The 13,996-nt window shown below is 38.4% G+C and overlaps 1 non-coding gene across 1 annotated transcript; it reads right to left on the bottom strand.

Moving 5' to 3' along the window:
• Positions 1-12,422: 12,422 nt before the first annotated feature.
• Positions 12,423-12,554, bottom strand: LOC114627196. Its single transcript, XR_003712342.1, has one exon. It is a non-coding gene; the product is annotated as a small nucleolar RNA SNORA17 (small nucleolar RNA).
• Between the last annotated feature and the right edge of the window lie 1,442 nt (positions 12,555-13,996).

The raw sequence follows: 13,996 nt of genomic DNA, 5'->3' as shown, positions 1-13,996 counted from the left end.
AGGATAGCGAAAACTATTCTCAAAAATAAAAGAACTTCTGGAGGAATCACCATCCCTGACCTCAAGCTGTACTACAGAGCAATAGTGATAAAAAACTACCTGGTATTGGTACAGAGACAGGCAGGAAAATCAATGGAATAGAATTGAAGACCCAGAAATGAACCCACACACTTATGGTCACTTGATCGTTGACAAAGGAGCTAAAACTGTCCAGTGGGAAAAGGACAGCATTTTCAACAAATGGTGCTGGTTCAACTGGAGGACATGTAGAAGAATGAAAATTGATCCATTCTTATCCCCTTGTACAAAGCACAAGTCTAAGTGGATAAAGGACCTCCACATAAAACCAGATACACTGAAACTAATAGAAGAGAAGGTGGGAAAGAGCCTTGAATACTTGGGCACAGGGGAAAAGTTCCAGAACAGAACACCAATGGCATATGCTCTAAGATCAAGAATTGACAAATGGGACTTCATAAAATTGCAAAGTTTCTGTAAGGCAAAGGACACTGTCAATAGGACAAAACGACAACCAACAAATTGGGAAAAGATCTTTACCAATCCTACATCTGATAGAGGGCTAATATCCAATATATACAAAGAACTCAAGAAATTAGACTCCAGACAACCAAATAACCCTATTTAAAAATGGGGTATAGAGCTTAACAAAGAATTTTCAATGGAAGAAACTCGAATGACCGAGAAGCACCTAAAGAAATGTTCAACATCCTTAGTCAACAGGGAAATGCAAATCAAAACAACCCTGAGATTCCATCTCACAGCAGTCAGAATGGTTAAGATTAAAAACTCAGGTGATAGTAGATGCTGGCGAGGGTGTGGAGAAAGAGGAACACTCCTTCATTGTTGGTGGGATTGCAAGATGGTCCAACCACTTTGGAAATCAGTGTGGCGGTTCCTCAGAAAATTGGACATAGCATTACCTGAGGATCCAGCTATACCACTCCTAGGCATATACCCAGAAGATGCTCAAACATATAACAAGGACATATGCTCAACTATGTTCATAGCAGCCTTATTTATAACAGCCAGGAGCTGGAAAGAACCAGGATGTCCATCAACTGAGGAATGGATTAAAAAATGTGGTATATTTACATAATGGAGTATTACTCAGCTATTAAAAACAATGAATTCGAGAGGTTCCTAGGTAAATGGATGGAACTAGAAATTATCATCCTGAGTGAAGTAAGCCAATCATAAAAGAACACACATGGTATTCACTCACTGATTATTGGATATTAGCCCAGAACCTTGAAATGCCCAAGATGCAACTCACAGGCCACATGAAGCCCATAAAGAAGGAAGACCAAGTGGGGGTGATTCGGTCCTTCTTAGAAGAAGCAACAAAATACTCAAGGGAGCAAATATGGAGACAAAGTGAGGGACAGAAACTGAAGGAGGGGCCATCTGTAGACCTTCCCACCTGAGTATCTATCCCATGTGCAATCACCAAAGGTAGATGCTGATGTGAAAGTCAGGAAGTGCATGCTGATAAGAGCCTGATATGGATGTCTCCTCAGAGGCCTTCAAGAGTCTGATATACACAGAGGCAGATGCTCACAACAAGCCATTGAACTGATAATGGGGTTCCCAATGGAGGAGTTAGAGTGAAGACTGAAGGAGCTGAAAGTGTATGTTGCACCATGAGGAGAGCAACAATACCAACCAACCACAGCTCCCAGTGTCTAAACCACCAGCCTAGGAGCACTAAGGGAGGGATCCAGGGCTTCAGCTGAATAAGTAAGAAGGGAGGGCCCTGCTGGGCATAGGTGGAAGAAGAGAACCTTGACCTCATGAAGGCTGGACAACCCAGGGGGTGGGAATTTTGAGGGTGGGGAAGTGGGAGCGGGAGGGTAGGTAGGGGTTACATCTACAGAGAAGAAGGAGGAGGGGTAAGGGGATAGAGGGTTCCCGGGTGGGTGGGGGATGGGGTAAGGGGACAACATATGAAATGTAAATAAAACATCCAATAAAAAAATTAAAAATAAAAGAAGAACCTCCAATCAACTTAGCAAGCACACTTAGTATCTCATCTACCGATCAGGAAATTTATTTTACACGCTTTCTTTCACAATTGTTCTGCATAGATTTTTAGACTTTTTATTGGTTCTTTTTGAACTCTGTATCATGTACTCCAAACCCATTTATGTGCCCATCTCCTCTTACTGACTCTCCACCTCTGCAACCTTTCACCCAACAGAGGGGAAAAATAAAACTCATTGTGGAAGCTGTAGTGTGTCACAATTTGTTTTTAAATATTCTCTTTTGTCCACATGTCTTTGTTTATAAATATGCATTTCAATAACTCCATTTTCTGTTATGAATTAGGCCTCTGAGTTTTGCTACTCTATCAGTACTAGATCTTCACTGGAACTCTTATCAGATATCCTGTTGTTGCCCTGTGTCATGGAGATCCTGTAATTTGATTCTGAAGAACTGGCTACTTCATGTACTCCAGCAGTTCATTGATGGGATAGATGTTGGTCTGGCCCAATTCACAGCCCTAGACCTAGGCCTGAGATGTATCTGAGATGTTCAGCATGCAGGCTCTATAGATCTCCTACTCCCAGGGCCAGAACACCCAACTCTTGTAACCAGGACTAGCTCTACCCTGCTGCCATTTAAAGTTCAGGGCTCACATCCCTGAGTGTTGCAACCAGTGAGGGATATGACCACTTCTTTCTACTATTATGATTTTAGGGATAGATATCTGGCCTGACATAGATACTGAAGGATGAGGGATGTGCAGAGGGTATCTTTCTCTCATCTGAACTACCAACTAGCATACAGGATGCAGGGCCTGATCTCCTATACTCACTCTTTTGGGGATGGCTTACCTATAACATTTACATCCAGGACCAGCTCTACTGAGTTATCAGGTGAGGTGCACAGCCTGTTTTTTCATGTGCTTCAGTTGGGAAAGGGTAAGACCAGCTCTTGTACATTGATGGCTTCATGTTCAACTTTCCTGCCTGCAATTGACGGCAAGGGGTGAAAATGGCAGATCTCTCACTTGCCAATCTCTTTGCATGGCAGAAAAGTGTTTTTGCCAGCTCTCCTGTACTCATGCCCTCCAGGCCAGCTCAAGACCTCAGAGATGCCTCATCTGCACTCCTGCCAGAGTCAGCACTACTGTGCAGCCCAGACAAGATACTGCAAATTCCATATGGAGATTCTTTGATGTTCATCATTTTATTTGAAGTATAATGCTGGTGCTTCAAGGAGCAAACCTATCTCGCTGACAAAAAGGACTTTTATCAATAAAACATTTCTAAATGTCACACTCTGTAGGTCTTTTAGGTTTTGAAGATCATATACCTATCTATAATGTATCTGAATAGATAAATGTTGCTTTTTTCTAGTGATTTACTAAAGTAGGAATTATGAAGGACTAGCATACTGTGTATTGGCAGACATTAGTAGTCTACTGTCTTGTGTCTGTTGCTCCTTTTTGGACAGCATTTTGTCTGAGATTAAATTAGGGCATTTCTTGTACAATGGCTAGCTTGTCACAAAGGTAGTAACTTTATATGAGGATATTGATATTTAATAGTTATTAAATGAATGGAGGTAATGTGAGGAATAGACCTGTTTTGTAATTAAAAGATTTATTATTAATGAAACAACATTAAATATCCTATTTGGTGGATCCCTGACATTTTTGATGATCACTTATTCATATATAGTATAACTGAACTGGTAAACATTAATTATTTTAGTTATTTATTATTTGAATAACCTTGAAAACACTTTATTGTAATTAAGTTAGAATCTCATATGATGAAGAGTTTTATTATTTGACTATTAGTTTTCATTGATTAACCATCTTAAATAGTTTGTAATAGTAGCTATTAAAAGAAATGTGTTGAAACCTTGTATTTTTAAATGAGTTGTATATGCAAAATGCCTATCTAAGTAACAAAACTAACTTTAAATTTTGTGTTAATGTATAAAGATCTATATCAATAAAAACTTTGAAACTAGGTATATATATATATATATATATATATATATATATATATATATATCCAATATAATAAATAAAGATGTTTTGTCAATGTCAGTCTGTGGCTATAAAATGCTTTGTTTAAGAGTAAATTTAATGATCCTCAAAAATTCATAAATACTGACCATGTGTACTGGCTAATTGAAACTAAGAGAAGTCTAGATGAAACTCAGTAAGTAATAACTTGAGTTATGGATAGAAAGGCAGATTCTAACAATATGGAGGGTAGACAATTGTTCAGCTATTGTACTGCCTAAGCGATATTTAATATGGCAGGATAATATGGCAGGAATTCACTAGCTCCAGACTGGATTCCTGTTCTAATGCAACTGACCATGATACTCCACTATGAGGATCATGGCAACAGGTCACAGAGCATAGAACTTAGAGTTCTCCATGCTAATGAGCTATTTAGATGGATCCTAAGGGTTTGGCCAATAAGCTTCCCTTCTCGGCATTTCTTCCTACAAAAAAAAAATAATCTCTAGTTCACCCTGAATAAGTCCAGTGTATCATTTTTTCACCATGAATAAGCAATTTGGACAAACAAGGACTTTTTTTGTTGTCAAGGACAGCCATAGGGGAGGCGTTCTTATAAAGAGCCGCTCCTAAGTCTGCCATAGAAGGACTGTCCACACACCTGGAACTCATCCTGAGCTAAGCTGGATTCTCCCGCCCCTGGCTCATCTCAGCTCCCCATCCACTGTTGTTCCTCTTCCTGTCACTTATCTACAAGTAAGGCACTCCGACAGGGAGAAAAGATTGTAGCCTAGTGCCTCTGTGTTTCACCTCCACCAGCTGTGTTTTGACACCCCAGCCATAAAGTAGAAATGTAGAACCACAATAAAACATTGATAAAATCTAGGATACCATGGAAAGACCTAACCTAATAGAAGAATGTGAGGAGTCCAAGCACCAGGGCACAGAAAATATTTTCAACAAAATCACAGAAGAAAACATTTCCAACCTAAAAAAAGAGATACATATATACATAGAGAAAGCTTACAGAACATCAACTAGACTGGACCAGAAAATAAAATGCTCCTGACACATAGTAATCAAAACACAAAATCTACAGAACCAAGATAGAATATTAAAAGCTACAAGGGAAAATTGTCAGGTAACATAGAAAAGCAGACCTATCAAAATTACACCTGACTTCTCATCAGAGACTCTAGAAGCTAGAAGGGTCTGCACAGATATCTTGCAACCTCTGAGAAACCACAGATGTCAGCCTAGACTACTATACTTAGAAAAACCCTCAATAACTATACATAGAGAAAACAAGATATTTCAAGACAATTACAAATTTAAACAAATCTAGCCATACAGAAAAATTAGAAGTAAAACACCAAACAAAGGAGGATAATTACTTCCAAGAAGACATAGGAAACAAGTAATTCCATTCCTGCAAAGGCAAGAGAAGCACAAATACACACACACACACACACACACACACACACACACACATACACACTCAAACTCACATATACCACCAACATCTAAATAACAGGAAATAGAAGCCACTGGTTATTATTACTTCTCAATACCAATGAATTCAGGTCCCCAACAAAAAGACATAGTCTAAGAGGATGAATGTTAAAGCAGGACCCATCATTCTGCTACATACAAGAAACCTACCTCAGGAACAAAGACAACATTACCTGTGAGCATAGAACTAGAAAAAAAGTTTTCAAGGAATCGAGCCCAAGAAACATGCTGGGCTATACGTTGTAATATCTAATAAAATAGACTTTCAATCAAAAGTAATCAAAGGAGACAGGAAAGGACACTTCGTACTCATCAAAGGAAAAATATACCAAGGTGATATCTCAATTCTGAATATCTATGCCCTAAACAGAAGGGTACCCACATTTGTAAAAGAAACATTACTAAAGTGTAATTCACACAATAATAGTGGGAAAGAACAGCACATACCAAGGGAAGTGGGGGACTTCAACACTCCACTCTCACCAATTGACAGGTCATACAGACAAAAATTTAACATAGAAATAACAAAAATAATATACATTACAAATCAACCGGTCCTAACTGACATCAATAATATATTTCTCCCCAAAACAAAGGAATATACCTTCTTCTCATCATCTCATGGGTCCTTCTCCAAAATTGACTAAATAGTTGGTAATAAAGCAAGCCTTAACAGATACAAGAAAAATGATTTAACTCCTTGTATTTATCTTATACCATCCAGGATTAAAGCTGTCCTCAACAACAGCAGAAACAATCTCACAGAAATTGAACAATTCTTTACCCAGTGATCTCTGGGCCAGGGATGAAAGAAAGAAAAAAATTAAAATTATTCTAGAGTTTGCTGAAAATGAAGGCACAACATACCAAAATATATGGGACACAATAAAGGCAGTACTAAGAAGAAAATGCATAGAACTAAATGCCTCCATAAAAAAAAATTTGAAAGTTCTCATATCAGCAATTTAAAGGGACACTTGAAAGCTCTAGAAATAAAAGTAGCAAGCACACCAAAGAGGAATAAAAGGCAGGAAATAATCGAAATCAGTGCTAAAAAACAATCAGTTAAAAATAAAGAAAACAAAACAAAGAATCAATGAAACCAAGAGTTAGTTCTTTGAGAAAATCAACAAAATAAGCAAACCTTTAGCCAAACTAACCAAAAGACAAAGAGAACATATTGAAAAATAAACAAAATCAGTAATGAAAAGGAAGACACAAAAGCAGACACTGAAGAAATTCAGAGAAAAATTAGGTCTTACTTTCAAAGCTTTTATTTCACAAAATTGGAAAGATCTCAATGAAATGGATGATTTTTCTAGACCAATACCACTTACCAAACTTAAGTCAAGATTAGGTAAAGTCTTTAAACATTTTTATAACCCATAAAGAAATAGAATCAGTGATCAAATGTCTCCCAACCATAAAATCCCAGGATCAGATGGTTTTAGTGAAGAATTCTACCAGACTTTCAAGAAGAACTAATCCAAATACCCCTCAACTTATTCCACAAAACAGAAACATAAAGACCAGTGCCATACTCATTTTATGAAGCCACAGTCACTGTGATACCTAAACTACACAAAGACTCAACAAAGAAAGAAAACTTCAGAATGGTATTTCTTATTAACATTGATGCAAAAATATTCAATAAAATACTCTCAAGCTGAATCCAGAACACATCAAAACCATTATCCATCATAATCAAGTAGGCTTCATCTCAGCAATTCAGAACTCAGCAATGGTTCAATATATATAAAAAAAAATCCATCAACATAATCCACCATATAAACAAACTAAAAGAAAAAATATATTATTATCTCATTAGATACTGAAAAGGCTTTGAAAAAAACAAACACTTCTTCATGTTAAAAGTCTCAGAGAGATCAGAAACTCAGCACATATCTAAACATAATAAGAGAAATATACTGCAACCTAACAATCAACATCAACTTAAATGGAGAGAAACGCAATCCACATCAAAATTCCAACACGTATTTTTATAAACCATGAAATTGCCACTCTGAATATAAAAAACAACCCAGGATAGTCAAAACAATCCTGAACAATGAAAAAAGTTTTGGAAGAATCACCATCCCTGACCTAAATCTGTATTACAGAGCAATAGTGATAAAATCTGCATGTTTTGGTACAGAAACAGACATATTGATCAGTCAAAAAAAATCAAATTAGAGACTCAGTATTAAACCTACATGTTTGGACCTTGAATTTTGATAAAGAAGTCAAAACCATACAATAGAAAAAAAGAAAGCATCTTCAATCAACGGTGATAATCTAACTGGATTTCTATATGTAGAAGAATGAAAATATATCCATATTTATCCCCCTGCAAAAAAAAAAAAAAAAAAACAAAAACTCAAGTCCAAATGGATCAAGGACCAAACATTGAATGGAGCTTGGGAACTCTTATGGAAGAATAGGAGGAAGGATTATGGGCCTTGAAGGAAAGGAACTCCATAAGAAGATCAACATAGTCAGCTAACCTGGGTCCTTGGATATCTCAGAGACTAAACAACCAACCAAAGAGCATAAGTGAGTTGGACCTAGGCCTCACAGCACATATATAGCAGATGTGCAACTTGGCCTTCAGGTGTATCCCAAAAATCTGGAGTTGGAGTTATCCCCAAAACTATTTATTTATGTAGGATATGTTCATCTAGCTAGGTTGCCTTGTCTGGCTTTACTGGGAGGGGCAGTGAGTGGGATATAAAGTGAATAATACAAAACAATTAAAAATAAATATCAGAGTTTGATTGAGGGAGGGAACTGAGTAGGAGAAGAGATGGGGAAGCGAATGGTGAGGACATACTAGGTGTAAGGAGAACAGGAGAGAGGGAATGTAAATCTGGAGTGGGCATGGGAGGTGCATCTCAAGGACTTGTCAGAAAATTGTGAGGGGGAGGCCTCAGGGAGTCTTAAGGGATGACTCTACCTGAAACGTTTAGCAGTGGGGGATATGAAGTCCTAAATGGTCACCTCCTATAGCCAGACAGCACTCTCAGTGGACGAAAATGCAAAGCAATTCAACCACGAATCTTTCAACTCAATATGTGTCCTGCCTACAAGATGGGCTGGGACAGAGATGAAACAGAGATTGAGGGAATGAACAGCCAATGACTGGTCCAAATTAAGACCCATTCCATGGGGTAAGAACGAATCCCTGACACTTTTAATGTTATTCTGCTGTGCTTTTAGAGGGCATACTAGAATAACTGAACTCTGAGGTGTTTCGCCTAGTAGCAGATGGAAACTGATGCAGAGACCCACAGCCAAATATTAGATGGACTTGGGGAGTCTTGTGGAGTAGTTACGGGAAGGAATGAGAAACTGGAAGAAGATAGGGATTCTACAGAAAGACGCACAGTGTCAACTAATCAGAGCCCTTGGAAACTCCCAGAGACTGAACCATCAACCAAAGAGCTAGAATCTTTCTATTTATTCTTATTACAGTTTGTTTATACAATCTAAACTAACTTATAAAGAAAGACAGGTGCCTTACATGTTGGAACAGTGAATCGTCTTTAACTGAATTGTGGGAACTTCACATAACATTCTTATATTAATGTAGAAATTTATAAGATCTTTGATAGCTTATATGTTCACAGAGCAAAACAACCAGAAAACTATCCCTGAAAACACTGGGGATGCTGAGGCACTGAGGCGTATTTATTCTGGCATCCTGCCTGATCCTACCTCAGGTTGTCTTAATAGCTATTTCACCAAAACCTGCTTCCAGTGCACCTTCAAACAAAGACACTGACCCCAGCTCATCCAATTCATCCAGTTTTTGTATTCTGTTCTAGTCAGGGCTTCTGGTAATCCTGGAACTGTCTCAGCACTTAGACACTGGACAGCAAATGTTACAGCTACCTTTCTTATTATTTGAAAATTTCCCACGTTTCTTGGGTCACCCAAAAGGAAAACTGCATACAAAATCAGTAGGAAGCAATTTGCTTAAGTTTATTCATTTATTTGTTCACTTTACATCTCAATATCCATCTTTGTTCTCCCCCAGACAACATTTCAATAGGTTTCCCCAGTCCCTCCTCCTTTTCTTTAGGAAGTGGGCGCCCCCACCCTTGAGTATCATCCAACCTTGGCACATGAAATCTCTGTAACATTAAGCTCATTCTCTCACACTGAAGCCACACAAGGAAGGTCAGTTAGGATAATGGGATCCACAGGCAACCATTAGTTTCAGGGACAGCCCCCACTGTTCTTGGATGGTCTACATAAAGACCTAGCTGCCCATCTACTACATATGCTTCAGGGCCCTATGTCGAGCCCATTCTAGCTCTTATCCATAATAAATAGAAAGATGGCATGACAAGTCTTGAAGATTTTTGTAGCCAAAGATTTATTGGCCATACATAGCTGTGGTTCTGGCTGGAGACATTTTATGTCTCCTTCAATCTCAGAGCTGTTTTCAAGTGGAGGGATCAACAATTCATGTTTCCTGGCCTGTTCGGTCTTCTTGACTTCTTTCTACCTAACTGCAGTCAAGATCTTTAAGGGGGTCTTTCCAAGTCATACAACTGAAAGGAATCTATAGCTTTTCTTTTCTTGTGGAAATATATTATAAACTTTCCCCTATAGTGACACATTTCCTTCCCTCCATTCAGAAGTTAATTTATACCTAATAGACACAGGCTAATTTAGTTTAGCAGATTTTTTCCATAATCCAAAGATTTTCAGAAGCTGTTGTTTTGTTCTTTAGCATTCAAGAGATTTAAAGTCAATAACATATTTTATACTCTATCTCTGGGAATCTTTGTTACCCCTTTCTGTTTAACATGCATTTCCTTTACTGTCCTGTTAGATATCTCCATAATTGCTTGTCCTGTAAGAGTGCAATATGTATCTGTAACATTTTCTATCCAACAATATAAAAAAATCCTGATTTATTCGAATAGTTACACATGTTGAAGAGCCCTCAGCCTCAATCTGTAAAGGCATGTCCATGATAGCCATTGTCTCTACAAAATGTACAATCTCAGAATCATCCCTTTCAGAACTTAAGTAAGAAATCCTTCAGAATTGTGACTAAGTACATGTTTAAATTCACCAAACTCTACAAAATGAAACATATAATCTATAATATGACACTGCTCTAAGATAGCATCATTAAACAGATTCTCCATTCTTAACTCAGAATATTATATCTCTATGGGCTTCCATTCTGATTCTTCAAGCCTTTGTGATTTATTTTTTTTTTAAATTGAGGACATCATTTTCTGCTTTTGCTGTAGGTTCCAGATCCCCTTATTTCTGTTCCATAGCATCGAATTTTTCAGTCTCTTCTATCTCCCAGTCTGCCATATTCTCATCTCTCCTAAACAGAATATACAAAATAGTAAACATTATTGAAAAAATAATCCATTTGTATGCTGACAAGTGAAATAAAATTATATGTAATCTAGAGGCATTGCACACTGTGTTACTTTCCATTTTAAAAATTATATTTTTCTTTTAATCTGTAAATCTCTTCTTAAGGGTTTCAGATTCTTATTTTTAAACCAAATATTTCTTCTTATTATTTATATGCTCAGTATGCCTTCTCTTTTATTGTTTTTAAAACTTTTTTATTGTTAACTTGCGTGGACAGATGGCCAGCTTCTCAACTTTCATCTCATACTGTTTTAATGCAACCTCAGCTATTTAGCTAGCTCATGGAGTGGGCTACTGCCTCATCCCAATAATCTGATCACAAGGGAAGGGATGGAAGAGGCCAGCCAGAAGTTCTGGGCCCATGTGCATCACCAGAGGTGACAGTGCTTTGGGGAAAACCTGAGAGAAACTGCCCTGAAGTTCTGGCACCTGCCATCTGGGTTAGCTTTCCTGGCACAATTGCTAAAGCTGCTCTGGCTCTAGTATGGGCCACAGTGAGCATCTGAGTCCCTGCTGGCCAGCAGGCTATGAGTCTGTCATTCCACTGCTGTTCTGGGAAGCTTTTCACCTTGGGGCATGCCTGAGGCTCCAGTCTGCTTTCACTCTCCTTTAAAGAGACCATTCTTCATGTCCCATCAGCAGATTGTCTCAGACTACAGTTCCTCTCCTCTAGCTGCTATTTACTGGCCTCTGCTAAACTGTTCACCTCAACGTTGCTAGCCTGGCTTTCTGATCTGATTCCTATCTCTCGAAATTTTACATAAAGCCTAAATCTAGTGTCCTAATCTTGGATTTTGTGCCAGATGGCAAGTGCCATTGTTTTATGGCATGTTTACCATAATCTGTGCTCCTGATCTCAGAAACAATGACTCTGAGTCTTTATTATATTTACAAACATCTTCACCATGAGCTTTGGCTCATTCTCTGACTGACTCATAACTTAGTATCTATCTCATTTACTCTATTCTAACTTCTGTCATATGGCTGGTTGCCTGTCCTCAGTTTCATACAATCATTTTTCTTCTGCCTCTGGGGAGAATCTTCCCACACCTTACTTAATCCCAAAACTCCTCTATACTGGAACATCCACTGTCCTATTTCCTGCCTAAGCTCATAGGCCAATAGCAGTTTATTGACAGGCGAATACTTTTTTTTACAATGAAAAATAACATTATACCAACACCTTCAAATCTCCAGTTTTGCCTCACTTCATTGTGCTCACACCCTTCTGTATGTTTCTTTCTCTTCTATTTCTCTATCATTTGCTTTCTCATCTTAGTGGTCCCCAGACTTTCTAAATATCTGGAGTCATCTCAGGACTGGTCACCAGAGTGCTCTACCCCGCTCATTCCTATGGCACCAGGCAGGGGACATTGTGGGCATGATCTACTCCTCCAGGTCTGCCTGTTGCTGAATTGGTGGTTATCTCAGGCTAGATCCCTGTCTGGGCGATCTGATTCCAAACTAGTCATCTCAGGCTCACCTTTTATTTTCAGGGAATGTTAGGCTACTATTGATTCAGTTGTTCATAGATCAGAACACTCAGTGTAGACATAGTCTTCCTTCTCTCTGCCATCTTCAAATGCACATATGACACAGCAACAACACCTAAAACACCTCTAAGGGCAGGCTGCATAATTACTATTGGGTGGTGAGTTAATTTGCACTGTAGGTGGTATAATTCTTCTACTGATTTTCCCGCCCACTGAATAGACAAACTCAACTCATTTGTTTTCTGCCACAGGTGAAATTTCATTCATATATATCGAACACCCTTCGTTAAATAGAATTAAAAGAATCCCTCAGTTGACATACTTGGGGAGTACTAGTCTACCCATAACCGTGGTTTCTGGACCCATTTACTTTTAAGTAGCAAGTTTCCTCACAGCTTCTCATTTCTCCACTAGAGAAATGTGTTCAATTTCTCTACTAGTAAGTTCTGAGGTTTTGTTCACCCTCTCAGACAGATGTCTGAGAGGGGAGACTGCAAGTGACCATCCTTAGTCACAGTTTTATACATTCAGAAAGAATCAAAATGCATAATTCCTGGACAGATGGCCTTGTGTCACTGGGGTGTGACACTGGCAGTGTTTGGCTGGTAGTGAGCACATGCTCTCCCACTTCAGGATAAACAAACCCAGTGGCGCAGCTTTGTTTATCAGCAGGGGTTAGTGGGGAGAGGTAGGTGACAAGTTTATTTTCTTGACATCTTCCATATGGGTCTTGGGTAATATACCCATGCTATCTCAAGTTTAGAATATTTGCCTTTAACATATGTACTTCATGGCCTAGGGATCATTGCATGGCCTCAAGACCAGAGACTAGGACACTTACTCTGAGTTAATATCATATCTCTGGGTGGAATTCGATGATTTACATCCCAGATGAGCTTTTCCTCAATCCATTTAATCTCCAATTAAAATCAAACTCCAATCTATCCAGTTTGTGCCAAATGTTAAACAGAAATGCCAGGTATGTGGTTAGCTGTCATTCACTCTCAATACTTGGCCTTATGTTAATCAAGAGTTTTGGTTGAAGGCTCAGTTTTATGTACCATCTCCTGTGTAGTTTTCAGTTTCTTTACAAGCTTCTGTACTTCCTTTGAAGAAAAATGCCATTTTCAAGACTCAAGACCAATTATTCGTAGATGACTCACTATAATCATTACAGCTAGGTATACATCCCTTCTAATCAATAATATACATTATAAATATTCCTAGGTAAATATGTGAGGCACTCACATGCAGAATCTAAGCTTCATTATTTTGGATGATACCTTTCTTTGCTTTTTGAGTCACTCTCCCTGGTTTTAAACTCCAGCTGAGTTCCCATACATTCCCCTTCTTTACAGACTAAGAAAATCATGAATAATTCACAGGCATTCCATTTGCCACACAGTAGGTCTGCAGTACTATCCACATGAGAAATCCAGGTAATGATTGGGGTTTAGTCATTTGGAGCTTCACTGTACAAGCTGATCTGGAGGAACATATTCTTTGCTAGAGGATGGAGGTAGTCAATTCAGGTGAATGTGATATGTTCCCCTCACATTCCTGCATCTGGATACTTGAT

Source organism: Grammomys surdaster, unplaced genomic scaffold, assembly GCF_004785775.1.
Source record: "Grammomys surdaster isolate TR1022 unplaced genomic scaffold, NIH_TR_1.0 243, whole genome shotgun sequence".
NCBI lineage: Eukaryota > Metazoa > Chordata > Mammalia > Rodentia > Muridae > Grammomys > Grammomys surdaster.
This window is presented reverse-complemented; position numbering and strand designations above follow the sequence as displayed.